The sequence below is a fragment of the Lepisosteus oculatus genome, chromosome 1 (assembly GCF_040954835.1).
Source record: "Lepisosteus oculatus isolate fLepOcu1 chromosome 1, fLepOcu1.hap2, whole genome shotgun sequence".
Classification (NCBI taxonomy): Eukaryota; Metazoa; Chordata; class Actinopteri; order Semionotiformes; family Lepisosteidae; genus Lepisosteus; species Lepisosteus oculatus.
The window spans coordinates 2,501-30,190 of NC_090696.1; the positions used below are offsets into that span (position 1 = coordinate 2,501).

At 41.6% G+C, this 27,690-nt stretch overlaps 4 long non-coding RNA genes across 4 annotated transcripts; 1 reads left to right on the forward strand and 3 right to left on the reverse strand.

The window, feature by feature from the left end:
• Positions 1 to 8,418: 8,418 nt before the first annotated feature.
• LOC138241233 (uncharacterized) lies at positions 8,419 to 10,362 on the reverse strand. Its single transcript, XR_011190420.1, has 2 exons — positions 10,301 to 10,362; positions 8,419 to 8,680 (listed from the first exon to the last, which is right to left on the reverse strand). It is a non-coding gene; the product is annotated as an uncharacterized lncRNA (long non-coding RNA).
• A 2,958-nt stretch (positions 10,363 to 13,320) lies between these two features.
• LOC138241234 (uncharacterized) lies at positions 13,321 to 14,806 on the forward strand. Its single transcript, XR_011190421.1, has 3 exons — positions 13,321 to 13,354; positions 14,053 to 14,110; positions 14,645 to 14,806. It is a non-coding gene; the product is annotated as an uncharacterized lncRNA (long non-coding RNA).
• A 2,156-nt stretch (positions 14,807 to 16,962) lies between these two features.
• Positions 16,963 to 18,576, reverse strand: LOC138241235 (uncharacterized). Its single transcript, XR_011190423.1, has 3 exons — positions 18,504 to 18,576; positions 18,117 to 18,168; positions 16,963 to 17,752 (listed from the first exon to the last, which is right to left on the reverse strand). It is a non-coding gene; the product is annotated as an uncharacterized lncRNA (long non-coding RNA).
• Positions 18,577 to 23,024: 4,448 nt separating this feature from the next.
• Positions 23,025 to 24,302, reverse strand: LOC138241237 (uncharacterized). Its single transcript, XR_011190424.1, has 3 exons — positions 24,237 to 24,302; positions 23,741 to 23,928; positions 23,025 to 23,603 (listed from the first exon to the last, which is right to left on the reverse strand). It is a non-coding gene; the product is annotated as an uncharacterized lncRNA (long non-coding RNA).
• Positions 24,303 to 27,690: the final 3,388 nt, after the last annotated feature.

A 27,690-nucleotide genomic window follows, 5' to 3' on the forward strand; every position in this document is an offset into this window, starting at 1 on the left:
AACCCTAACCCTAACCCTAACCCTAACCCTAACCCTAACCCTAACCCTAACCCTAACCCTAACCCTAACCCTAACCCTAACCCTAACCCTAACCCTAACCCTAACCCTAACCCTAACCCTAACCCTAACCCTAACCCTAACCCTAACCCTAACCCTAACCCTAACCCTAACCCTAACCCTAACCCTAACCCTAACCCTAACCCTAACCCTAACCCTAACCCTAACCCTAACCCTAACCCTAACCCTAACCCTAACCCTAACCCTAACCCTAACCCTAACCCTAACCCTAACCCTAACCCTAACCCTAACCCTAACCCTAACCCTAACCCTAACCCTAACCCTAACCCTAACCCTAACCCTAACCCTAACCCTAACCCTAACCCTAACCCTAACCCTAACCCTAACCCTAACCCTAACCCTAACCCTAACCCTAACCCTAACCCTAACCCTAACCCTAACCCTAACCCTAACCCTAACCCTAACCCTAACCCTAACCCTAACCCTAACCCTAACCCTAACCCTAACCCTAACCCTAACCCTAACCCTAACCCTAACCCTAACCCTAACCCTAACCCTAACCCTAACCCTAACCCTAACCCTAACCCTAACCCTAACCCTAACCCTAACCCTAACCCTAACCCTAACCCTAACCCTAACCCTAACCCTAACCCTAACCCTAACCCTAACCCTAACCCTAACCCTAACCCTAACCCTAACCCTAACCCTAACCCTAACCCTAACCCTAACCCTAACCCTAACCCTAACCCTAACCCTAACCCTAACCCTAACCCTAACCCTAACCCTAACCCTAACCCTAACCCTAACCCTAACCCTAACCCTAACCCTAACCCTAACCCTAACCCTAACCCTAACCCTAACCCTAACCCTAACCCTAACCCTAACCCTAACCCTAACCCTAACCCTAACCCTAACCCTAACCCTAACCCTAACCCTAACCCTAACCCTAACCCTAACCCTAACCCTAACCCTAACCCTAACCCTAACCCTAACCCTAACCCTAACCCTAACCCTAACCCTAACCCTAACCCTAACCCTAACCCTAACCCTAACCCTAACCCTAACCCTAACCCTAACCCTAACCCTAACCCTAACCCTAACCCTAACCCTAACCCTAACCCTAACCCTAACCCTAACCCTAACCCTAACCCTAACCCTAACCCTAACCCTAACCCTAACCCTAACCCTAACCCTAACCCTAACCCTAACCCTAACCCTAACCCTAACCCTAACCCTAACCCTAACCCTAACCCTAACCCTAACCCTAACCCTAACCCTAACCCTAACCCTAACCCTAACCCTAACCCTAACCCTAACCCTAACCCTAACCCTAACCCTAACCCTAACCCTAACCCTAACCCTAACCCTAACCCTAACCCTAACCCTAACCCTAACCCTAACCCTAACCCTAACCCTAACCCTAACCCTAACCCTAACCCTAACCCTAACCCTAACCCTAACCCTAACCCTAACCCTAACCCTAACCCTAACCCTAACCCTAACCCTAACCCTAACCCTAACCCTAACCCTAACCCTAACCCTAACCCTAACCCTAACCCTAACCCTAACCCTAACCCTAACCCTAACCCTAACCCTAACCCTAACCCTAACCCTAACCCTAACCCTAACCCTAACCCTAACCCTAACCCTAACCCTAACCCTAACCCTAACCCTAACCCTAACCCTAACCCTAACCCTAACCCTAACCCTAACCCTAACCCTAACCCTAACCCTAACCCTAACCCTAACCCTAACCCTAACCCTAACCCTAACCCTAACCCTAACCCTAACCCTAACCCTAACCCTAACCCTAACCCTAACCCTAACCCTAACCCTAACCCTAACCCTAACCCTAACCCTAACCCTAACCCTAACCCTAACCCTAACCCTAACCCTAACCCTAACCCTAACCCTAACCCTAACCCTAACCCTAACCCTAACCCTAACCCTAACCCTAACCCTAACCCTAACCCTAACCCTAACCCTAACCCTAACCCTAACCCTAACCCTAACCCTAACCCTAACCCTAACCCTAACCCTAACCCTAACCCTAACCCTAACCCTAACCCTAACCCTAACCCTAACCCTAACCCTAACCCTAACCCTAACCCTAACCCTAACCCTAACCCTAACCCTAACCCTAACCCTAACCCTAACCCTAACCCTAACCCTAACCCTAACCCTAACCCTAACCCTAACCCTAACCCTAACCCTAACCCTAACCCTAACCCTAACCCTAACCCTAACCCTAACCCTAACCCTAACCCTAACCCTAACCCTAACCCTAACCCTAACCCTAACCCTAACCCTAACCCTAACCCTAACCCTAACCCTAACCCTAACCCTAACCCTAACCCTAACCCTAACCCTAACCCTAACCCTAACCCTAACCCTAACCCTAACCCTAACCCTAACCCTAACCCTAACCCTAACCCTAACCCTAACCCTAACCCTAACCCTAACCCTAACCCTAACCCTAACCCTAACCCTAACCCTAACCCTAACCCTAACCCTAACCCTAACCCTAACCCTAACCCTAACCCTAACCCTAACCCTAACCCTAACCCTAACCCTAACCCTAACCCTAACCCTAACCCTAACCCTAACCCTAACCCTAACCCTAACCCTAACCCTAACCCTAACCCTAACCCTAACCCTAACCCTAACCCTAACCCTAACCCTAACCCTAACCCTAACCCTAACCCTAACCCTAACCCTAACCCTAACCCTAACCCTAACCCTAACCCTAACCCTAACCCTAACCCTAACCCTAACCCTAACCCTAACCCTAACCCTAACCCTAACCCTAACCCTAACCCTAACCCTAACCCTAACCCTAACCCTAACCCTAACCCTAACCCTAACCCTAACCCTAACCCTAACCCTAACCCTAACCCTAACCCTAACCCTAACCCTAACCCTAACCCTAACCCTAACCCTAACCCTAACCCTAACCCTAACCCTAACCCTAACCCTAACCCTAACCCTAACCCTAACCCTAACCCTAACCCTAACCCTAACCCTAACCCTAACCCTAACCCTAACCCTAACCCTAACCCTAACCCTAACCCTAACCCTAACCCTAACCCTAACCCTAACCCTAACCCTAACCCTAACCCTAACCCTAACCCTAACCCTAACCCTAACCCTAACCCTAACCCTAACCCTAACCCTAACCCTAACCCTAACCCTAACCCTAACCCTAACCCTAACCCTAACCCTAACCCTAACCCTAACCCTAACCCTAACCCTAACCCTAACCCTAACCCTAACCCTAACCCTAACCCTAACCCTAACCCTAACCCTAACCCTAACCCTAACCCTAACCCTAACCCTAACCCTAACCCTAACCCTAACCCTAACCCTAACCCTAACCCTAACCCTAACCCTAACCCTAACCCTAACCCTAACCCTAACCCTAACCCTAACCCTAACCCTAACCCTAACCCTAACCCTAACCCTAACCCTAACCCTAACCCTAACCCTAACCCTAACCCTAACCCTAACCCTAACCCTAACCCTAACCCTAACCCTAACCCTAACCCTAACCCTAACCCTAACCCTAACCCTAACCCTAACCCTAACCCTAACCCTAACCCTAACCCTAACCCTAACCCTAACCCTAACCCTAACCCTAACCCTAACCCTAACCCTAACCCTAACCCTAACCCTAACCCTAACCCTAACCCTAACCCTAACCCTAACCCTAACCCTAACCCTAACCCTAACCCTAACCCTAACCCTAACCCTAACCCTAACCCTAACCCTAACCCTAACCCTAACCCTAACCCTAACCCTAACCCTAACCCTAACCCTAACCCTAACCCTAACCCTAACCCTAACCCTAACCCTAACCCTAACCCTAACCCTAACCCTAACCCTAACCCTAACCCTAACCCTAACCCTAACCCTAACCCTAACCCTAACCCTAACCCTAACCCTAACCCTAACCCTAACCCTAACCCTAACCCTAACCCTAACCCTAACCCTAACCCTAACCCTAACCCTAACCCTAACCCTAACCCTAACCCTAACCCTAACCCTAACCCTAACCCTAACCCTAACCCTAACCCTAACCCTAACCCTAACCCTAACCCTAACCCTAACCCTAACCCTAACCCTAACCCTAACCCTAACCCTAACCCTAACCCTAACCCTAACCCTAACCCTAACCCTAACCCTAACCCTAACCCTAACCCTAACCCTAACCCTAACCCTAACCCTAACCCTAACCCTAACCCTAACCCTAACCCTAACCCTAACCCTAACCCTAACCCTAACCCTAACCCTAACCCTAACCCTAACCCTAACCCTAACCCTAACCCTAACCCTAACCCTAACCCTAACCCTAACCCTAACCCTAACCCTAACCCTAACCCTAACCCTAACCCTAACCCTAACCCTAACCCTAACCCTAACCCTAACCCTAACCCTAACCCTAACCCTAACCCTAACCCTAACCCTAACCCTAACCCTAACCCTAACCCTAACCCTAACCCTAACCCTAACCCTAACCCTAACCCTAACCCTAACCCTAACCCTAACCCTAACCCTAACCCTAACCCTAACCCTAACCCTAACCCTAACCCTAACCCTAACCCTAACCCTAACCCTAACCCTAACCCTAACCCTAACCCTAACCCTAACCCTAACCCTAACCCTAACCCTAACCCTAACCCTAACCCTAACCCTAACCCTAACCCTAACCCTAACCCTAACCCTAACCCTAACCCTAACCCTAACCCTAACCCTAACCCTAACCCTAACCCTAACCCTAACCCTAACCCTAACCCTAACCCTAACCCTAACCCTAACCCTAACCCTAACCCTAACCCTAACCCTAACCCTAACCCTAACCCTAACCCTAACCCTAACCCTAACCCTAACCCTAACCCTAACCCTAACCCTAACCCTAACCCTAACCCTAACCCTAACCCTAACCCTAACCCTAACCCTAACCCTAACCCTAACCCTAACCCTAACCCTAACCCTAACCCTAACCCTAACCCTAACCCTAACCCTAACCCTAACCCTAACCCTAACCCTAACCCTAACCCTAACCCTAACCCTAACCCTAACCCTAACCCTAACCCTAACCCTAACCCTAACCCTAACCCTAACCCTAACCCTAACCCTAACCCTAACCCTAACCCTAACCCTAACCCTAACCCTAACCCTAACCCTAACCCTAACCCTAACCCTAACCCTAACCCTAACCCTAACCCTAACCCTAACCCTAACCCTAACCCTAACCCTAACCCTAACCCTAACCCTAACCCTAACCCTAACCCTAACCCTAACCCTAACCCTAACCCTAACCCTAACCCTAACCCTAACCCTAACCCTAACCCTAACCCTAACCCTAACCCTAACCCTAACCCTAACCCTAACCCTAACCCTAACCCTAACCCTAACCCTAACCCTAACCCTAACCCTAACCCTAACCCTAACCCTAACCCTAACCCTAACCCTAACCCTAACCCTAACCCTAACCCTAACCCTAACCCTAACCCTAACCCTAACCCTAACCCTAACCCTAACCCTAACCCTAACCCTAACCCTAACCCTAACCCTAACCCTAACCCTAACCCTAACCCTAACCCTAACCCTAACCCTAACCCTAACCCTAACCCTAACCCTAACCCTAACCCTAACCCTAACCCTAACCCTAACCCTAACCCTAACCCTAACCCTAACCCTAACCCTAACCCTAACCCTAACCCTAACCCTAACCCTAACCCTAACCCTAACCCTAACCCTAACCCTAACCCTAACCCTAACCCTAACCCTAACCCTAACCCTAACCCTAACCCTAACCCTAACCCTAACCCTAACCCTAACCCTAACCCTAACCCTAACCCTAACCCTAACCCTAACCCTAACCCTAACCCTAACCCTAACCCTAACCCTAACCTTAACTTAACTTAACTTAACTTAACTTAACTTAACTTAACTTAACTTAACTTAACTTAACTTAACTTAACTTAACTTAACTTAACTTAACTTAACTTAACTTAACTTAACTTAACTTAACTTAACTTAACTTAACTTAACTTAACTTAACTTAACTTAACTTAACTTAACTTAACTTAACTTAACTTAACTTAACTTAACTTAACTTAACTTAACTTAACTTAACTTAACTTAACTTAACTTAACTTAACTTAACTTAACTTAACTTAACTTAACTTAACTTAACTTAACTTAACTTAACTTAACTTAACTTAACTTAACTTAACTTAACTTAACTTAACTTAACTTAACTTAACTTAACTTAACTTAACTTAACTTAACTTAACTTAACTTAACTTAACTTAACTTAACTTAACTTAACTTAACTTAACTTAACTTAACTTAACTTAACTTAACTTAACTTAACTTAACTTAACTTAACTTAACTTAACTTAACTTGGGTCCAAGGAAGGTTGACATTGGGATTACACCCTAAAGTACTACAGCTAAAGGCTACAATCATACCAACACAAATTGTACTCACCACCTCCTTTGTCAACCCTTGACAGCATTAATCAGAACTGTTTACAAACATTAACAAGTTCAAAGTATAAATCACATTGCAATTAATATTGCACACACAAAACTCAAATCACTAAAAATACAGTTCTAATAAGAACATTACACAAAAATATTCCAAAACTTTCCAATCATTATTAAACCCTCACAGAGCACACCCAAAATTGTATTGTGCTCAGATTACAATACTAAACAGAAATATTTGCAACAAAACATTCATTGAAAATAAAATCACTTCCAATACATTGCATTTCAAATAAAAAATACACTTTGCAATTCAGATTTTTCACTACCTCATTGAAAAAAACAAGACAAATTCTCACATCACTAAAATACAGTAAAACTTAAAACAATGACATTGCATACCAAACATCTTTTGCCATCATTACAAATCTCAAAAAGCACACCCAGAACCTTTACTGTGCTCAAATCACAATACTCAACTACATCATGAAGATTGGCAATAACATTAAGTGAGCATGCACTATTTCAAGTACATTGCATTACAAACATTAAAAACAGTTTACAGTAAGGGACATTGTCCTTGACAGAAAACAATTTACAAACCATTTTTCCCCAACATAATCAAGTTCTTTACAATCCAAGAAAACACCACATTACATGCTACAATAATCCCACATCCACTTGCTCAAAACAATGCATAGAACATGGTGGTATGGTTCTAGGGTTAGAAGCAAAGTTAACCCAAAACAAGACAACAATAACAGCAAGCTAAAACTACTGAGCTAAAAGCTATCCCTAACCCCACACACAAGTAGGTACTTACCATCTGCCTCTTCAATCTATGAAAGGGTGTTAAACATTACATCATTTCAACAAAACCTAAACAAACACTGCTCTTTAAAAAAAGAACTTGCATTCTAGCTCATTTGAAAATAAAAACACACAAAGGATGATTTCTCAAATCACTAAAAATACAGTACAGCTTAAAACAATGACATTGTATAACAAACATACCCACATTGTTTTCCTGTCATCAATACAAATCCTCAAAGAGCACTCCCAGAAACTTTATTGTGCTCAAATTACAATACTACATCAGACAATTGGCAACATAACATTCAGTGAGCATTAAACTATTTCAGGAAATTGCATTACAATTAATTAAAAACAAAGTTTACAGTTAGGGACATTGCCCTTAACAATACAAAACAATTTACAAACCATTTTTCCCCCAACATAATCAAGTTCTTTACAATCCAAGAAAACACCACATTACAGGCTACAATGATCCCACATCCACTTGCTCAAAACAATGCACAGAACATGGTGGTATGGTTCTAGGGTTAGAAGCAAAGTTAACCCATAACAAGCTAACAACAGCAAGCTAAAACTGAGCTAAAAGCTATCCCTAACCCCCCCCCCCCCACACACACACACACACAGGTACTTACCATCTGCCTCTTCAAGCTATGAAAGGGTGTTAAACATTACAATTTACATACTTTCAACAAAACCTAAACAATCAAACACTGCTCTTTAAAAAAAGAACATACATTCTAGCTCATTTGAAAATAAAAACACACAAAGGATGATTTCTCAAATCACTAAAAATACAGTACAGCTTAAAACAATGACATTGTATAACAAACATACCCACATTGTTTTCCTGTCATCAATACAAATCCTCAAAGAGCACTCCCAGAAACTTTATTGTGCTCAAATTACAATACTACATCAGACAATTGGCAACATAACATTCAGTGAGCATTAAACTATTTCAGGAAATTGCATTACAATTAATTAAAAACAAAGTCTACAGTTAGGGACATTGCCCTTAACAATACAAAACAATTTACAAACCATTTTCCCCCATCATAATCAGGTTTTTTCCAATCCAAGAAAACACCACATTACAGGCTACAATGATTCCACATTCACTTACTCAACATAATACACAGAACAAATTTACTTAACATACCACAACAATTTACTTCTTTTAAAAGTCCATTATTACTTCAGACAGGCTCCTCGACTCCATCCAGACACATGATTTGGTTGTAGAAAAAGTCTAAAGTTGAAACACTGGCAGAGGAAAAAGGTCCACTCAAAAGCTGCTCCTGATGAGGCCTCTTCAAGATGCACACCATTTTCACCTTCTGTTCCAATTCTGGTCAGGAAATAAAAATACTAAAAAATGTCACACTACAAACACCTCTCTTGGAAGATGGACACCATCTCCCACATCTGCACCACATGCAGACATACAGGTACCCAATGAAACAAAGATCTGGCCACCACCTCCCACAAAATGACCAAAGTAGAAAAAAAAACAACTTAAAGATTAGTTTACAGTTATATTAAACATCAAAATAAAATACTTCAATTCATAACAAACCCTCCCCCAAAACCAAGAACTCCCTTCCCACAGAATACCCCTTGCAAAAAAAAAGGTAATTGTGCAGTTTCCCCATTAAGAAACAACTAAACTACCTCCACAATCAAAGAGAAAGAAATGCTCCAACTTCAGTTTTACATTGTAGGAAATAAAAAACATACCACCAACAACATACTTTACCTCCAGTACAATATTCACAATTCAACAAGCTATAAATGCCAGACATAACTATTTATGTCCCTAACCCTTTAAGTCCTCATTCTTCTCCCGTTTGAAAGGAAAAACCATCATGTAATTATTCCAAATGTCAACTTGCAATCAAAAATTACTTTAGATATACAACAAAAATCAGTTACACACCCCAAACATACATCTCAGTTTCTCCAACTCAAATCTTCCCAGAACACTGACCCTGATCTAAAAATACTACCTTCTTGTCAACCCCTAAAATGTGTATTCTCTTACCTGCCATCCTTGTGAAAGCACTCATCCAGGATTGTATTGTCTTATTTCTTTGAATGCTTACAAAAAGCAAGGAAAATTAACAAATTCAGGTCCCAAGAGGTTTAAATCCTCATCTACCAGCCTTTGGAAAGCCATTTACAAAGGTCATCTTATTGAAGATAACCCATGGGTGAAAACATTTCAATTTAAAGATGCAAAAAAATCCAGATTTCAGTAGACATGTTTCTTCAGAGTCTTTCAAAGAAAGTCTAGTTTCAACTGAATATGCTACCTTTCCACCCAACACATACCAAAAACTTTCCCAAACTCACATTAAATATTCTAAACACCTTCAAATTGTTTTTCAAATTACAACCCAAAGCCAATAAACACATCAAAACCACCCACCTTTCCACAGCAGCCTTCAGGACATCATAGCTGCAAGCCAATAGCTCCTACCCTTACAGGAGCCGGAAACAGAATGACTACCAGCCCCCAGACTGTGTCTTTAAAACCCTCATGATTAACTCAGAGGTGTGGCCAATTCACCAAGAACCTATCCCAACATCTCCTTGAAATGGTCCATTTGCAAAGCCCTATTGTTTATAATGCAACACACACACATTTCCAATGACTAAACAATTATTAGCCAGCCCATCTACATGATCCAGCCATTCAGAATGCACGGGTGATAATGCTGGGGGTTACTTAGAGGATCAGGATCTGCTGGGTACCACAAGTTTTTACAAATACTCAGTTGTGGGACAACACTACTTTGTGGAACATTTGGACAGTCTTTAGAAGAAAGTTCAGTTTCAACTGAATATGCCACCTTTCCACCAGACACATACCAAAAACCTTCTCAAACTCACAGTGCACAAATATTCTAAACACCTTCAACCTTCAAACTTTTTCAAATTACTACCCAAACACATCAAAACCACTCACCTTTCTCCACAGTCTTCGGGCCACCAGAGCTGCAAGCCAAGAGCTCCTACCCTTGCAGGAGCCAGAAACAGAATGACTACTGATCCCAATGCTGTGTCTTTAAAACCCTCATGATTAACTCAGAGGTGTGGCTAATTCAGCAAGAACCTATCCCAACATCTCCTCGAAATGGTCAGTTAGCAAAACCAAATTGTTTATAATGCGACACACCAGTTTCCAATGACAAAGTATTAGCCAGCCCATCTACAGATCCAGCCATTCAGAATGCATGGGTGACAATGCAGGGGTACTTAAGAGGTTCAGGATCTGCTGGGTACCAAAACGTTTTACAAATACTTAGTTGTGGGACTACACTACTTTGTGGAACATTTGGACAGTCACCAGAAAATGCCTGATTTTGAATCCCATTCAAAGGGGATGTTCAATCTTTTTTCAGTAATAGAAATCGAATTTTATACTGTGTATGACAGCATGTTAAATATTAAAGTACTTAAAAAGTAGGTAGATTTAATAAAAACAAGATTGCTCAGTTGGAAATATAAAAAGGTTTAATATTATACTGTAAATTAAAAACAGAAGCATAATGTAATGTATAAATAATGCACACACAGTAGGTGGTAGTGGTAGATAAATAATAAAATGTACACAACAGTATTCCACCTTCTTCATACAAATTTTTATGCATCAAAATCTTTAACTTGGTGACTTATGGAAAAATTTAAACATGTTGCTTGTACCATTATAAAGTTTATATACTGTACTTCATAAAAAGTCATAATGTTTTATACTTTTCTAAGAATGTATAGTAAAAACACCACTTCCTGTTATTATAAAAAAAGTGGTACTGAATTAATACCACTTGATAATAATGTTAATATGGAACTGTGATGTTTTGGAAACAATCTGACATTTAATTATTAAAACTTGTCCCTATCGATGTAATGGAAAATAAATAAGATCACTCCGTTGGCCATATATGATTTTTTGATATTAGGAATTTGTCTTTTCATAGACCCCAACTTGCTCTCCATGAGACACACAGACAGGGAGAGAAGCTGGGGGTCAGAGCACAGGGTCAGCCATTTTTACAGTGCCCCCAGAACAGTTGGGGGTTCACTCAGGAGCCCAATGGCATAGGACTCCTCTGCCAGCCACAGAGCCACTGCACTGGCCCAAGGAAAAGGGGATTTCCTTGCTCATATGGGGATCAAACCCACAACCTTTGGGTTATCAGCACCATATGCTTACCAATTGAGCTAACCAGCCCCCGAGAGACTGCTCATGGACCGTAATGTAGCATGCTCTACCCTTTTTCATGCATTAAGAATTTTTACTATCTAAACCTATTTTTAACATGCTTGTGGTTTGAACACTGTGTGTCTTTTTTTGCAGTTATATAAAAATATAGTGTACCTACTATTTACTTTTTAATGAGACTGTTTATTAGAAAACAAACATGTGCCCTAAGCAGGAACTGAACCCAGCTCTCCCAGAGAGGAATCCACCCCCCAAACCCACTACACCAACAGAGCACTTGCAATCAGTGCTGAAACAGACAGGTCAAAATGTACCGAAAGGAATCAAGAGTGAAAGAGTCAGAAAAAATAAAAAATTAACAAACAAAAGTGGAGTACGGTAATAAGATCAGTTATATAAATGTATCATATTTTTATCTATTAATATCATTACTAATTTCTTTTACTACATGATTCCATATTATATTCCCTACTAAGCAGATTCTGAAAAGTACACTTTTTTACTGGAATAAAAACAGCAAGGATTCATAGAAAATACATATACTTATATATTAGAATAGTATTTTAAACTACAAATATAGTCAGAAAGAGCACATCAAAACTTTTCCAAAATAACCACAGTAAGTGACATAGTTAAAGACTTTGATGCATAAAATGTTTGTAAAGTGGGAAATTGTTGTGTACTGTTTATTTAAGCTACCACTATCAGCCATGGACATTAAATATAATGTTTATATTCCAATATTAATATCTTTTATGATAATATGATCTTGAAGGACATTATGCTCCTGTTATTTTTATGCTCAGTTACCAGAATTCCCCTTTAGTTGTAAAATTCCATTTTAATATTTAAACATGTACTTTGAATGCTTACTTCTGTATAAATCTCTTGATCACCAAACACAGAGAAGCTCAAAAGTGAAAACAGGAAGAATCAATGAATAGTATCCCACTCATAAGATTCAATCAGTTGCACTTTATTGAACCCAAAAATGATAAATTTAGAATCCGTCTTCAAATGAATAGACCTATTATATTGAGTTTGAATATCTTTTGATTTATAATAATAATTGCTTACACTTATATAGCGCTTTTCTGGACACTCCACTCAAAGCACTTTACAGATAATGGGGATCCCCTCCACCACCACCAATGTGCAGCCCCACCTGGATGATGAGCCAGTCCACTCCCCACACACCAGCTCTCAGTGGGGAGGAGAGCAGAGTGATGAAGCCAATTCATAAATGGAGATTGTTAGGAGACCATGATTGGTAAGGGTCAATGGGAAATGTGGCCAAGACACCGGGGTTACACCTCTATTCTTTACAAGAAACACCATGGGATTTTTAATGACCACAGAGAGTCAGGACCTTGGTTTTACATCTCATCCAAAGCACAGCACCTGTTTACAGTAGAGTGTCCTCATCACTATACTGGGGCATTAGGACCCACATGGACCACAGGGTGAGCACCCCCTGCTGGTCCCACTAACACCTCTTCCAGCAGCAACCTTAGTTCTTCCCCAGGAGGTCTCCCATCCAGGTACTGACCACGCTCACACCTGCTTAGCTTCAGTAGGTGGCCAGTTGTGAGTTGCAGGGTGATATGGCTGCTGGCGTGTATCTTGTTAATTTAATCTTGTTTTCAGCCATTCATTATAGCTGTCAGCTATGAAGGTTTTACCCTTCGCTGGACTTGGTACATTCTGAGGGGGAGGAGCCAGCCCAGCTCAGAGGATAAAAGAGCAGACTCCCTGTGCCTCTGTTTTCATTCAAGAGTCCAGGAGCTGAGGAGAGTGGTGAGTACTGTTTCTTTACTGATTTTGGGACAAATCTTTCATTTGCTGGTTAGTCCCATATTTTTTCTTACAAACTTTATTTTAGAGAAGGAGTGCTTAGATTAAATTCACTTGGCTGCTGCTACAAAACTTTTGTTGAGAAAAGTACTTTTACTTTTAGCTTGATATTTAAAAACCCAATCTACTACCTTTTTTGTAATAGCCAACTCATACTTGTTAAAGTTTCTACTGACTTTATAAGTTGTGGAAACTTCCAAACAGCCCCATATTAATTAAGAGGACCTATTTCATTATCTTGCCAGCAGCCATATCACACTGCAGTTCCCAGATGGTAGCCCACTAAAGCTAACCAGATGTAAGCCTGGTCAATACCTGAATTGGAGACCTCCTGGGAAAAACTAAGGTTGCTGCTGGAAGAGCTGTTATTTGGGCTTGCAGGGGGCACTCACCTTTCAGTCTAGGTGGGTCCTAATGCCCCAGTATGGTGATGGGGACACTACACTGTAAAAAGGCACAGTCCTTCAGATGAAAAGTAAAACTGAGATCCTATGGTCATAAAAACTCCCAGGGCATTTCTCAAAAAGAGTTGGGGTATTACCCTGGTGTCCTGTTCTATTTTCCCACTGGCCCTTACTGATCATGTACTCCTAATAACCCCCATCTCTGAGCTGGCTTCATCACTCTGTTCTCTTCCACAGTGAGAGCTGGTGTGTGGTGAGAGTTCTGACACACTATGGCTGCGTTTGCATCATGCAGGTAAGGCTGCACATTGGCGGCAGTGGTGGAGGGGAGTCCCCATTGCCTGTATAGCACTTTGAGTGGAGTGTCCAGGAAATCACTATATAAGTGTAAGCAATTATTATTATAGTGTAATTAACTTTAAAAGGTTATAAGAAAAACAAGATAAGAAACTTGAAAAACTGGAATTTAACTAATGAAATGGACTACATTATAATTTTAAAGGTCCTTAAATTCTGTGCTGGACTGAACCAATACACACTTTAACCTCTGGGATTGGAGAAAAAGACCCCTAAGCCCTAATAGTCTGAGCACTTTGGCTACCGTACCAAAAACAGAAGAGTAATAAATCAACAAAATCTTGATATGTACAATAACTACTAATCTCCTATGGCTCATATGAGTATGGCACAACTAGAGTGACATTTAAAATCTTTCAGAACATAGCATGTCACCGTTTCCTTCAATTTAATTACGTCTAAAAGCAGTTGAACTTTAAGATGGATCTGGATCTGACCTTTTCATATAATTTCCTCTCACCCCCTTCAAAAGATTCACGTACCTATTGTTTGTTAATCTGGAGGACTTTGGAGGCAAGAACGGGAGACATGTCACAACTGCCGTGATGGTCTGGAAAACACTACATGGCAAATCCTTGAGCTGAACACCCTGGATTCTTTTAAAAATGATGAATAAAAGGCTGCTGTGAATCAACTAGCAACCCAACAGTTTAGCATGATAATTACTCATGTTAAACCAGACTATTTTTATGTACCCTATGAATGATACATACCATTGCTAAAGTCAATGTGTACATTCTTGCTCCTCTCCAGAACATCATTATGGTTGTCAATGACTCGTCCACCCTGTGCTCATAAAAATAAACACTCCTTACACATGTCACCAGTTTATTTTTCTACACATTACATTTTATTTATGAAAACTAGTTCAAAACTAGTTTTGGGTGCTCATGTAATTTTCTCTCCAGTTGGTTGTGGGTTTCCTCCAAGTAGTGAGGTTTTCTGCCACAGTCCAGGAGCATTGAGGTAGGTTAATTGCATTTTGGCATGATGAGACCTGAGGAATGGACTGGCATCCCACCCAGTCTTCATCAGTGCAGTGAGCTGTATGGTTAAACCATTGTAAATGGATGTATACCTCCTAGTTGGCAGTTATCAGTCATTTAAACCAGACCTCACTAACCAAACAATCTAATTACAATTTAAAACTGTATAACACTTACATTTTCTAGACCATTAACCTCTTTTGAATTTAACCCATTGTACTGCCAGCATGGCTAGGAGTTGTCTCTACCCCAAACTGCAACCTCTACACAACTCCATACAATTCTGACAACTCCTTTTTTCATAAACTATTATATTCCTGCCGTTGGTCTACTCTGTAATCTTAAACTGCTGCACCTATAACAATTTCACACTAACTAGTTACATAAATATTTCACAAACAAGGTGTTACAAAAATAGAACTTTCCTTTGCAATGCAGTCTCAACCCATACAGTATGAAATGGCTTGATCTGTAGCAGTAGTACTATCTCAATCCCACACTTTTGTCCCCCTGTTACATCAACTGTTACATTAAGAGAGACTTAGTAATGCCAGCACCCCAATTCACTGCAAAAACAATAAACCTGATATACTACACAACATACTTAAGTAAATTGCTTTTCAGACATATTCACTTGAAATGGAATGGAAAACTGAAATTATACAGCAATTACTCATAAATGAAAGTGTATAGTGGGAGGCACCACGGAGAGCACCAGTAAAAAGTCAACACCCCAGCTGAGGAAACAGAAGCACCAGTGTGAAGTTAGCTGGGAACAAAAACAATACAAAAAGTGAGAAAATAAAGTGAGCAACTGCCATGTTACCTACAAGCTGGGCTTAACCTACCTAATGGGGTCCAGCTTGGGGAAAACAACTGCTAGCACAGCAGTCACCAGACTGGACATTTGCTGTTCAGTGGGGTCCAGTCTGTGCATAACAAGATGCATGAGTTTGCCTGCACCTATGAAAGGGCATAAAGGGACAGGCAAAACAGAAGATGGAAACCTAAGACAGGTACAATCCTCAGCAGGACTGATGGTGCAAAAACACCATCATCCAGGGGTGGCTCTGCTCTTCTCAGAGGGTGTCCAGTGTGCCTTTATAGCACCCACCCAGCTGGGGCTCATGAGCTGGAAGCCAAGACAGCTGGGACTACAAAGACAAGGGGTTTCCCTTCTACCAGGCCTCCACCTCCACACTGGGCACACCCCTGCATAATGCCACCCCCGCATATAAACAAATGGGAATAAATGTGCATATTCATTTCTACACTATTTCACTATGCACAAATCACCCAGTGGCAAATTTAAAAACATTTAAAAACCCCAAACTGCATTTCAATTCTGTGTTTTAAACCATCAATGTCTAAAATGTATACCTTAAAGCTCACCTACTTTCTCCACAAATACCACAGGTTTTCATAATACAGGAATGTATAAAAATGCTTAGATCACTAAAAATAAAATTGTAACTGCTTATAAACATCCTCTATGCTGAGGAATGTACCCAAAGAGTACCCAAATAAATGTAAAATAAATGTACCCAAAGAGTGTGACCTAAACCCCCAGTAGTAAAAATTGATTGTAAAACCAAAGAAACAATTTAGGGAGCAAGATTTCTAAATAAAACAATGTAGGGAAAAGCAGGTCCAGTGCCAGTATAAACTCAATATAGCACCTTGTACAACCACAATCAGCATACAAGAAACAAAAGAAAACCGACTCAGTACATTTAGCCATTTTTAATCATCCCACACCAACAAAACAAATATAGATTTTCAATACATGGAGGACATTTTCTGGCAAAGAATTTACAAAGCCGCATAACAACATATCCCTTCTCACAAAACAGAACAAACAACCCCCATCTTTCTCCTACCTCATTCTGTAGGAAATCCCCTCCCATGACAAAAGGCTTTCTGTGCAGGTACCAAAAAAGAGCGGCACTCAGCTAAACCAATCCCTCTTTTCCAAGTGAGTGGATGAAATTAATTTTCCTTTTATTAATTTCTACCTTATGTGCTCAATTCAGTTTTACTCTACAGCCAATGCAAGATTTATATACATGTGTGCACCCATGCAAATAAATCATTGCATGACCTTTTAGTCTTTCAAACTCTGCTTTTCAAATGGCCTAGAATGTGCAAAACAGCTACAAAGTTACCAACTGCCAACTCTTTCTCCATTCCAGCACTAGAAGTCACTTTGTCTCCTCCCTGCCAGGTGGCTCAGGTGCTGAAGTAACAAGCCATGGTCCTAACAGCCATTACAAGGCTGGTGTGCAGAGATTCACTTAGAGCTTCATGCAAGTCTTGATGTACTATGAATAGCACCTGAACCTCTTTCCTGCCCACAATTAACCCACCAAAGACCTCCCTCCCTTTCTCTGCCTTTGTTGTTAGGAACTTCTAAAGCAGCTTTGATGCTCCTCTGGTGAGTCCATTGGCTTCTGGAATTGGAACAGGCACATGATTCCCCGAGCAGATCTTGGCAGACAGAACCCACTACCCAGTCTGCTGCATCTGGGCTCCGGTCCTGGTGAACGTCCTCCCTTGGCAGCAAAGGCCTGATCATCCCCCAGACAGCAGAGAACCTCAAGAAAAAATAAGAAACTGGACTGAGTCCTCTGCACTAGTCAGAAATGGTCCAGCCAACATTCCCACTCCCAACACCAGTTTTGACCTAAACCGCCATAATGTTCAGTGCTACACCTTTTCAGGACAAACTAACAGAAACCCACCCTGAAGAGTGCAAAAGCAAAACCCCACGGTGCAGGGCTCCTACCACAAGGGAGAACTTCAGTTATATTATCTTGTTTAAAACATTATTTCAACATAAGTACACAAGTTACAAATTACAGGTTCATCCTTCTCTAAACAGCCAGCTAACCAACTTATCCCTTCCCTCAACCCCAACAAACCCAAACAAAATAACCCAGAATGTTCTTGCCTGCTTACCCAGGACATAGATCCACTTGCTTCTCTTCCAATGCCTTATAAAGAGTGGACACTGAGAGAAGAAATAGAACTGTTAAAATTACAAAATCAAAGATTCTCAAATATTCAATTCTCCGTGAAATGAACTAAAGATAATGCACGGCTTTCAGATTGTCCTACATTCCTCTGACAACAGGGTCTTTCAAGTCCCTTTTAAGTGTAAAAAACGATAAAAGTCAAGAGTAATATATGGAGTTTTTAGGATGTACTGCACTGTATGCTGCAACTCCCGTGCACACGCCAAAAGCGGCCTGCCCAATATACTCAACGTACCCCATTTAACATGATATGCAGTCTACACTAATGTACCAGAATGTACCCAAGTAAACCAATATATACCCGTAGTACCTGTAACGAACAGTTCTTTCCGGACCCTATGCGGACGACACAATTCGAAGAAGTGGGGAAACACTGGGGAAACGTCATGCAGGAATACGGGGCTGAAGACAGTGTCCAAGGGCGTGTCCAAGATGCGCTGGTGCACGTGGGAGGTGTGGCCGAGGCGAACAATCCAAAAGAGTAATCCTTAGAGAGTATCCAAACAAATGGGTAAGTCCAAAACCAGGAGATCCATCAAAACACGGTGCGGAAACCAGATGCAGAGCCCGGATGCGCGTCAGCGCCTGGCTTTTAAGGTGGGCTGGGAATAGGAATCAGGTGCACCGAATAAAGTCTTAAGTGAAAGGGCTGGAGCACCCTTAAGGAGGGGGGACTATAATCGTGACAGTACCCAAATGTACCCGATTAAAACCCCATGTACTCAGTGTGCTCATTATGCTCAAAATGCCCCATCTCTCTTCCTGGATGGAAAGGGACTCACCTGACCCACTCACCTGACTAGATCCTTTGATGTTACTGTTGACTTTGTCTTGGAACAAGCACCCCACTCCTCCAACAGATCTTACTGGAAAGGTCCCAGAGACCAGCACCATCTGTTCTCCACTCCTGGTGATAAAAGATCCTCCCTCTGAAGCAAAGGCCTGGTCAACCCTTCTGGCAGCAGAGAGCCTGAAAAGGAGAGAAATTTAGACCAAGTCCTCTGCACTTGTTCGAAACGGACAAGCCAGCATTTCTACTTCCATCATGGACACAGTGCAGCATCTGTCCAACACAGACCAACTGTAAAACACCCTGCAGAGAGCAAAAGAGAAAACCCCCAGTCCAGGGCTTGTGCCACAGGGGATGGGATCCATTGCAGTTCCTCCCCTGAGAGGAAATCAGTTCCTGTGCCAACACCAATCAAGAGAACCTGGCTGACATGCTGTCTCCTCAAAAACATAACCAGCAAGGAGTCTGCAGTGGAAGAGGCTCCTTGTGCGCCAAGTCACTGTTGTACTGCAGTGTATCCAAAGTGATTTATTTACATGTGTGCACCCATGAAATAAATCAGATACAAAACTAATTCAGTCTTTGAGCCAGAATGACAGCCAGTCAAGTGCACGTCAGTGTGGGAGTGCTTCACCCAAGCAGGGAACAAAACCCAGAAGATAGCCAAAATAAAAAAAAACATTTAGCACATTAAAGCATGACCTTATCCATCTGAAGATGTCCAAGAGCTTAACACAGCCTTCTCCAAAAGCACCTTTTCATGATGGGAAAAGAGTGAAACCCACCTCTGGTCCAGGAACCATGTCAAAAGACACTACCTTTGCATCTGCTCCAAGACCCATGGGCATCCAGGAATTTCAAGAAGGACAGCTTGCAGCATCTCTTCACTTTCCACTCTTCAAAGTGGAAGACTTCAATTCTCACAAATGGACATCAACAGGTCACACAGCTGGTATCCTTTTAGCCAGCCAGTGAGCTTCCTCTGAACAGGATTCTCCACGCCTGTCACTCCACACTGTGCTTTCAGATGGCCAGGGACTGGTAAGCACCTATCATTGCACTAGTCTCATTTACAAACACAATCAACACCACTACTGACCAGCCTCATAAAAAGAGTTTGAGTTGTACCTCCCCTCTACTAACCTTCAAACTCACCTTTACCTTGGACAAAAAGTTGCACTGATTGGGTTAAGAGCAATAAGCAGATCAGCATTAAAGATGCAGGCTATGTCCAAGAACTTCAGGCAGTGAGATGATTGGATTATCGACTACCAGTATTCCCACCTCACGCAGAGGTTTGACAGTTGTGGCTGATGAGAACTTTGAGCAGGTGGATCACCTCGCCTTTCTCAGGATAGAACTAGCCTCCTTTACTCAGAGCTGGGCCATTGGCAGAATGGCATCATGGACTCCTGCAGTGGATAGACACTCCTCCAAACTGTCCATCACAGAGCAGCCAAGGTCAGTGATTCAGGCAATAGCTGAAAAATTGGCACAGCCTTCCGCTTCCTTATAGTTCCATTGACACAGCAGATTTCCAGGGAACCTCCAGATCCTGTTGCAATATTCCATGATGACAGTTGTCACCAGCTTGCTGGAATTCACATGCAGTGCAAAACAAAAAGGATTAAAGTTCAGATTCAAATTCAGTGAATCCATCTCAAAACGTACAGATGGACTCAACTCCACCCCCAATCCTGACTGATCACTGATCCTAACCTTAAACACTGGCCTCTTACTGGCCCAAACAGACAAACAATAACCCAAGTCCTTTCCCTGCTCACCCAGGACATAGATGCTCTTGCTTCTCTTCTTGACAGCAGCTTGGAAGCCTCCTAAGGCAAGACATTAGAATTCTTCAACTTTGCTTCCCCCTCCCCACAAATACTCAGATCTTGAGGTCAATTTACAGAATTTAACTTTCTCCACATTCCTAAATCTAAGGAAATATGTTTCTTAATTCCATTTACAGTATTCCATGTGGACCTAGGGTACATACAAGCCCAATTAATGTACACCTAAAAACTACCAGTACTTCTACAAAAAAAAGTAGTAACAAGTTTACAGTACAGCAAATTGACCTTAGAATTTTGTAAAGTTGTATATCCCATCAAAAAGTGGTGGACATTCACTTTAAAAAAAAAAGTAAACACACCTAAGGCTGCAGTAAGTTTACAGTCGGTTTTACATAAAGAACATTTCAAGTCCCCCCCCAAATTTGGGTTCCATAGCAGTACAAGACCAAAAACACCAACCATCTTCATTACTTAACAGCTGCAGCCTTGACTGGAACGCCATGAGGGGAAAGGTTTTAGAGCTTCAACATTTTAAACAATTGAAATACAAAAGCACAAATAGCACTAAAACCCTATTGCTGGCCACTGTATATAGATTTAAGCCTTCCAGCCACATCATGTTTTCTACCATCAGAGAGATTACAGCTTGTACATATACAAACGTTTGGTAAAACTAAGCTTCACATTCACTACTCCGCTCCTTCAAATGGGTTCTAAAAATTGAACCAAATGGAAATCGTTTACTACCATAGTATCCTATATGTCACAAGTCAATACACAGGAGCCAAGGGCAAACTATGCAGTACTTAAAGCACAATTAAACATCCAGAACAAGGGAGTGCTCCAGAAAAAGCACATTTTCATACTGCTCTCTCCCTTCTATCAAAGCACAGTACACAGCCAATTCCAGTCAGCATTGCTTTTAGTGCAGGAAATTAGAAAAATACTGTCTCACTGGGTTAAATCAGGAAGTCTGCCTTACACTAGACAGGAGCATAGTTTCCCCCGTTTTACAATTTACTTAATTCACTTCTAAATTTCAGTCAATGTAAGATTTAGTTACATGTGTGCACCCATGAAATAAATCTTACATACTGCTGATTCTTTTCCAGTGGTACCATAATACAATTTAGCCAATTTTTTCCCAGTTTTTGCACAACACTTCCAATATTTGGCACTCATTTCCTGATTAACCTGTGCTTCTGCTAGGGGAATACTGCCATTAAGGCTAGAAAACCTACAAAGAACTCCAGCAGCTGCAGGCTAAACAAAGGCTTTAAAATCAGGGTCCCCTCCTACCTGGAACAGTCAGCTTTGGCTCAACCAGCCAGGTGGCTCAGGTGCTCCTGGAAACAGTCATCACAAAGCTGCTGTAAAGACCATCAGTCAGAACAGGAAGCTGTTCCTACCTTTAAAAGATGCTTAAGTGATGTCAAGCCCAAAGCTGCCCCACACATGATCTCCCGTGGTCCCTTTTCCTGGTTGGTAGAGAACTCACTCAGCAACTGACTGGGTGCCCTGGCTGTTGTATTGGTTTAGAAACACTTAACTCCTCAAGCAGATCTTCACAGAAGAGAAAGCACCCAGTCTACAGTGTGCCACATCTGCATGTTATTCCTGGCAAATAAAGGTCATCCCTCTGGGAGCAAAGGCCTGGTCAACCCTTCCAACAGCAGAGAACCTGAAGTGGAGAAAGATTTAGATTTGAGCCTCTGCACTTAGAAACAGTAAAAAATTATTTACTTCCAGCTCCAGTTTTGTACTAAACTGCACAAATGTTCACAGTGCAGCACCTATCCAGGACAAACCAACGGGAAAAAATCCTGCAGAGAGCAGAGAGAAAACCCCCCACTCCATGCTTGTTGCCACAGGGGAGGAATCCAGTGCAGTTCCTCCTGTGAGAAGCAGTTTCTGTGCCAACACCCATCAAGAGAACCTGGCTGTCATGCTGTCTCCACAGAGCCTTAACCAGCAAGGAGTCTGCAGTGTGCCAATTCACTGTTGTACTGCAGTGTATCCAAAGTGATTTACTTACATGTGTGCACCCATGAAATAAATCAGATACAAAGCAGAAATTCACTTTTTGAGAGCCAGAATGACAGCCAGTCAAGTGCATGTCACTTTCTTCTGGGTGTAGAAGTGTAGCACCCAGAAGAAAGTCAGGAGAAAAAAAAAAACACAAAAAGGCCTACACCTCATATTTAACACTCAAACATGATAGAAAATCACCAAAAGCTTCCAAAATCTAACACTGGGCCTATTCTAATGGGTAAAAAAGCACTCAATACTCATGAACTGGTTATTAAAAGCCACGTATATGGAAAATTAACCTACTCCAAGTGAAAAACATGATACAGGAGTGAAATTCACCTCTTCTCCAGGTACAGTGTCCTTCTAGACACTACCTTTGCAACTGTTCCAAGAACCATAGGCATCCAGGAAATTCAAGGACTGCTTGCAGCACCTCTTCACTTTCAGCTGTTGAAACCACAAGACTTCAATACTTACAGGTGGGCATCAACAGGTCACACAGTGGGTATCCTTTAAGCCACCCAGTGAGCTTCCTCTGAACAATTCTCCAAGCCTGTCACTCCACACTGTGCTTTCAGATGGCCAGGGACTAGGAGCTCTGATCATTGCACTGTAGTTTACCTCACAACAATCAACACCACTGCTGACCAGCCTTATAAAAAGAAGCAGCTCTGTGCACAGAAGCCCAAGGTTTCCACAAACTGTTCTGACAAGATCTCAACTGGCAACTCCATCAGCATCCTCTCTCCAGTGACTGTGCTCATTGTCACGATCTTCTTCTCAGAATAGGCACCTTAAGGAGACAAGGGAAGCAAAACAGTGATGACCACCCCACTCCCACCAAGAGGGGACCAGCACAAGTGCTGTACAGACTGATCCCAGCCTTCAAAGCCTCACACTAACCCTGACCTGTATCTCCCCTCTACTTACCTTCAGCTCACCTTGTTCACTGAGGGAAGCCCAAGAACACAAACAGCAGCACAGCTTTCTACAGTCCAGCAGGGACAGAAGCACCAGCATGTTGGACAGAGTAGGAGAGGGAGTAGGTTCTTCCTTGTTATCCTAATGAAACTGCTCAGTCATGATATAAGTCCTCTTTCTTGTTGCTGGTTTGAGAACTAGAGAAAAAAAATCAGTATTTAGTAACAAGAGTTTCATACACTAAAATCAGAACCCAGCTGTCACAGCTGTGATCATCTGATTCACAACTCTTCAGAATCCTACAAGTAGAGGAAGAGACTCATTTCTATAGATGTTAGAAAATTTAAAATTGTCTCAACCAAAAGCAAATAGGAATTTCCAAATAACCTTAACTTCACCCTATGCTTTCACAAACTTAAATTTCTTAAAGTTATTTAAAAAAGAACTATGAAAACCTTTCCAAACGTCTCTTGATTAAAAAAAAATACATAGCAAAACCACTCACCTTGCACAGTAACACCAAAAACTAACAACCACCAGCCCAACACCACAAAGCCTCAAGAGATCTTTCTCTTGCTATAGACAGAAACAAACAGAGCCCAGCTTCCCAGGCTGCCTTGATATAAGCCTCACGATGACCTCAGGGGAATAGATAATTCACCAAGAGCCAATCCTAACATCTCCTCAAAGTGCAAACACCAAATCCCCACCACTTCTAATACATCACACACCTGCTTCCTATGACCAAACAAGTATTAGCCAGCTAACCTATTGATCTCTCCATCCCAAAGCCAAATTAATTTCCAAATTACTTACAAGAACACTCATTAAATAGCAATATGCTCCAATTATTCAATTAGTTGCAGTTTCTTAGTGATTTATCACTTCAACTTAACCCATAAATGGTGAAAAGTGACTTTGAAGTCAAACTTCAAATTATTCAAGATCTTTAAAGTGTCCTTTACATAACTCCAAATGTTCAAAGTGTATGTATCCATACTGTATATCACATATACAGATGCAGCCATTCAAAACGAGCGAGGTACGCTGTGGTAAAACGCTATGGGCGTGTTGCATCACATGTCATAATGTGTCATATAACATCATACCACAGCTATGATAATAGTATCCAGAATCACTGCCAGGTGGAGCTAATAAAGCTTAACCTCTCATGTACAGCGTTTGAGCTGTCACCAGAAAACACCTGGTTTCGAATCCCGATCACTGCTGAGGGACAATCTTTATCTAATTAAGAATTTAAGTTGTATACTCTTTAGAATTTTAATTTTAAACTGTGTATTACAGCATGTTAATCATTAAACATTAAAAAGTTGGTATATTTTATAAAAGCAAGATTGCTGTTGGACAAAAGTACACAACCTTCCACCTTCGTCATAAAGATTTTAATTATGCATAAATATTTTATGTATCAAAGTCTTTAACTTCTTAATTTACATGGGTTCTGGCTTTAATGTACTTGTTGTAACATTATTAATGAGCACTCTCAGGTTCACATGGGTATGCACCCTCACCACTGCCACCTCAGGCTGGCCCCTCACCACTTGGGACTCAAACCCAGGCCTCTAGCATCACTCCACAGGGAACCACCCAGCTGAGCTAAAGGGAGATCTTCTCTCCACCCAGTGGCTGTGGACTCTACTATCCACAGGGAAGGGCGGTGACGTCACCGTGCTGGTAAGCCAGCTCGCACAACCTGTAATGTCAGCCGTATGCAGTACATTAAGCTTATATTCTGTACTTCATAAAAAAGTTATAACATTTGATCATTTTCCAAGAATAGGTACAGTACAGTAGTAAGAACGCCATTTGCTGTTAATGTAAAAAGATAAATGTTGTAGTGAGTTAAATTCACTTGATAGCTATATTAATATGGATTCGTGTAACTAAGCAGCTAAAGTACCACAAGTGAATGTTTTGGAAACATTTTGACGTGTTTCTTTTAAAAAAAAATCTTCTATTGTTCTTTGTACGCATTACTGAAGCTAAAAGCCTTTGTCACTAATTTAACCACTAAATAAAGACATAAATAAAGAAATCCCTACATTACAAACTGTATATGGCCCAGTATTTCACTTTCTCCCTAAACATTTTAAGCATCAAAGTCTTACATGTGGTTATTTTAGAAACCTTTTTATGTGATCCTTCTGACCATATTAAGTTTATATACTTTGTGAAAAGTGATAATGTTTTAACCTTTTCTGTGATTTGCTCGTTATCAGCATAAAATAAAGCATACTTTTAGAATTTGATTAACAAGGAATATAATATGGAATCGTGTACCTAAAGAAAAGTATCTAAAAAGCATGCTTGCCAGCATGGTGACATCACCTCCTTTCCCTCTGAATAGCTAGCAGGGACCTCAGCCTCTAATAATAGGCAGTGAAAACATTTGTCTACCTGTCCATGGGGGGAAGGGGGACTGTCTTTCATTCGAAGGTTCGCCTATTGTACTCTGAGAATGTAGGAGGGAGGAAAAGTGCCCTCTGTCTTTTCACTGACAAAGTTGTGTTGACAAAAAGTACAGTATGCTTAAGAGCTGTTAAACCGGTTCTATTTAACGTTTTATTTATTTTTTCGGCACAGCCACCCGGCCCGAACCACACAGACACCAGCTAGCCTTACAATCTAATCTTTCCACCTTTGATCCCATGAGGAAGTACAATACGCTCCTGCTTTGTTTAACAATGGTATGAAAAATAAATCTGAATGGTGAGAAAGCTATGCTTAAAGTTAATTAAGGGACTTAGAAGACAAAGATAACGATTTACATTACATTGTCAGATTGTGAATCAATAAAGGCATTTAATTAAACACGTTTGCAATTTTAATCAAAATGGGTGTAGTGGGGTTAGACCATTAGATATGCAATACACTTTCTCGTGATCATCTAAGAATCTTTGTGTAAACTGTACGTTTTTTTTTAACTTTTATACATTTAAAACAATTTAATTTTGTAAACACAACACACATTCTGTACAGCTACAGAAAAATCACATTATCCTGCCTTCCGGTGGTGTTAAACGAATTAGCAGGTGATTGAGATAACAATGCATCGCCCACTGAGTGGAATGTTCTTTTTTACAAGTGTAAAAAGAGGTGATACATGTCTCATCTATAACTCTTCAGTTCACAGAGAAATTCCGCCAGACCCTCAAAACATTGTCCAATAAAACTCTTCTTGTACCTAATTTTTAGTTTAGCAGTTTAGTTTTTAGTTTTGGATGATAAGCACATTGTTTAATAGGGATGACATTATCCACTTCTATTATCACTGTAGCCATTACTTCATGGTGGGTGGCTACTTCAGCCTGCGTAGTCTGTAAAGAAACAAGTAATAGGTTTATTCCATGCTGAAAAGAGAAGAGAGAAAATGCAATGTTTCGGCTGTGAAGCCTTCTTCAGGTGTGAGGGTCTTCAGTTCAAAATGAAACGCTTGGAGTTTGTCGGGCGCTCTGAACGAGTTAAACTTTGATGCTGGAAAAATGTATTTCCCAGAAGCTATACTGACTCTCTCTGATGCAGTGCATTCACTGGGCAGGTGACTGAGGGCTTGCCAGCGCAGTGGCATCACTGCCTTTCATATAGATAGGTGGGACCTGGTCTGTTAACATTGAGGGCAGGTCTCACTGTAGCTCAACTGGCTGCTTCCCTATTAAGTGATGCTGGGGGCCTGAGTTCAATTCCTCAGTTGGTAGGGCATGAGCCTGAAAACACTACATTATTAATACTATCTTCTGTGTTGCATTAACTAACTCTTCAGTTTATTCTGCCAGACAGTATATGAATATAATTATATCGTTATTTATTTCTTTAGATAGTCCTTATATTATAAACACCTTTAGGTTCGGCAAATTATTTTTTTAGTTTTTAAAAAAGAAATAAAAAATTAGATATAATGCTATGTTCCTGCTTAACTTAGACATTATATGATTTTAAAA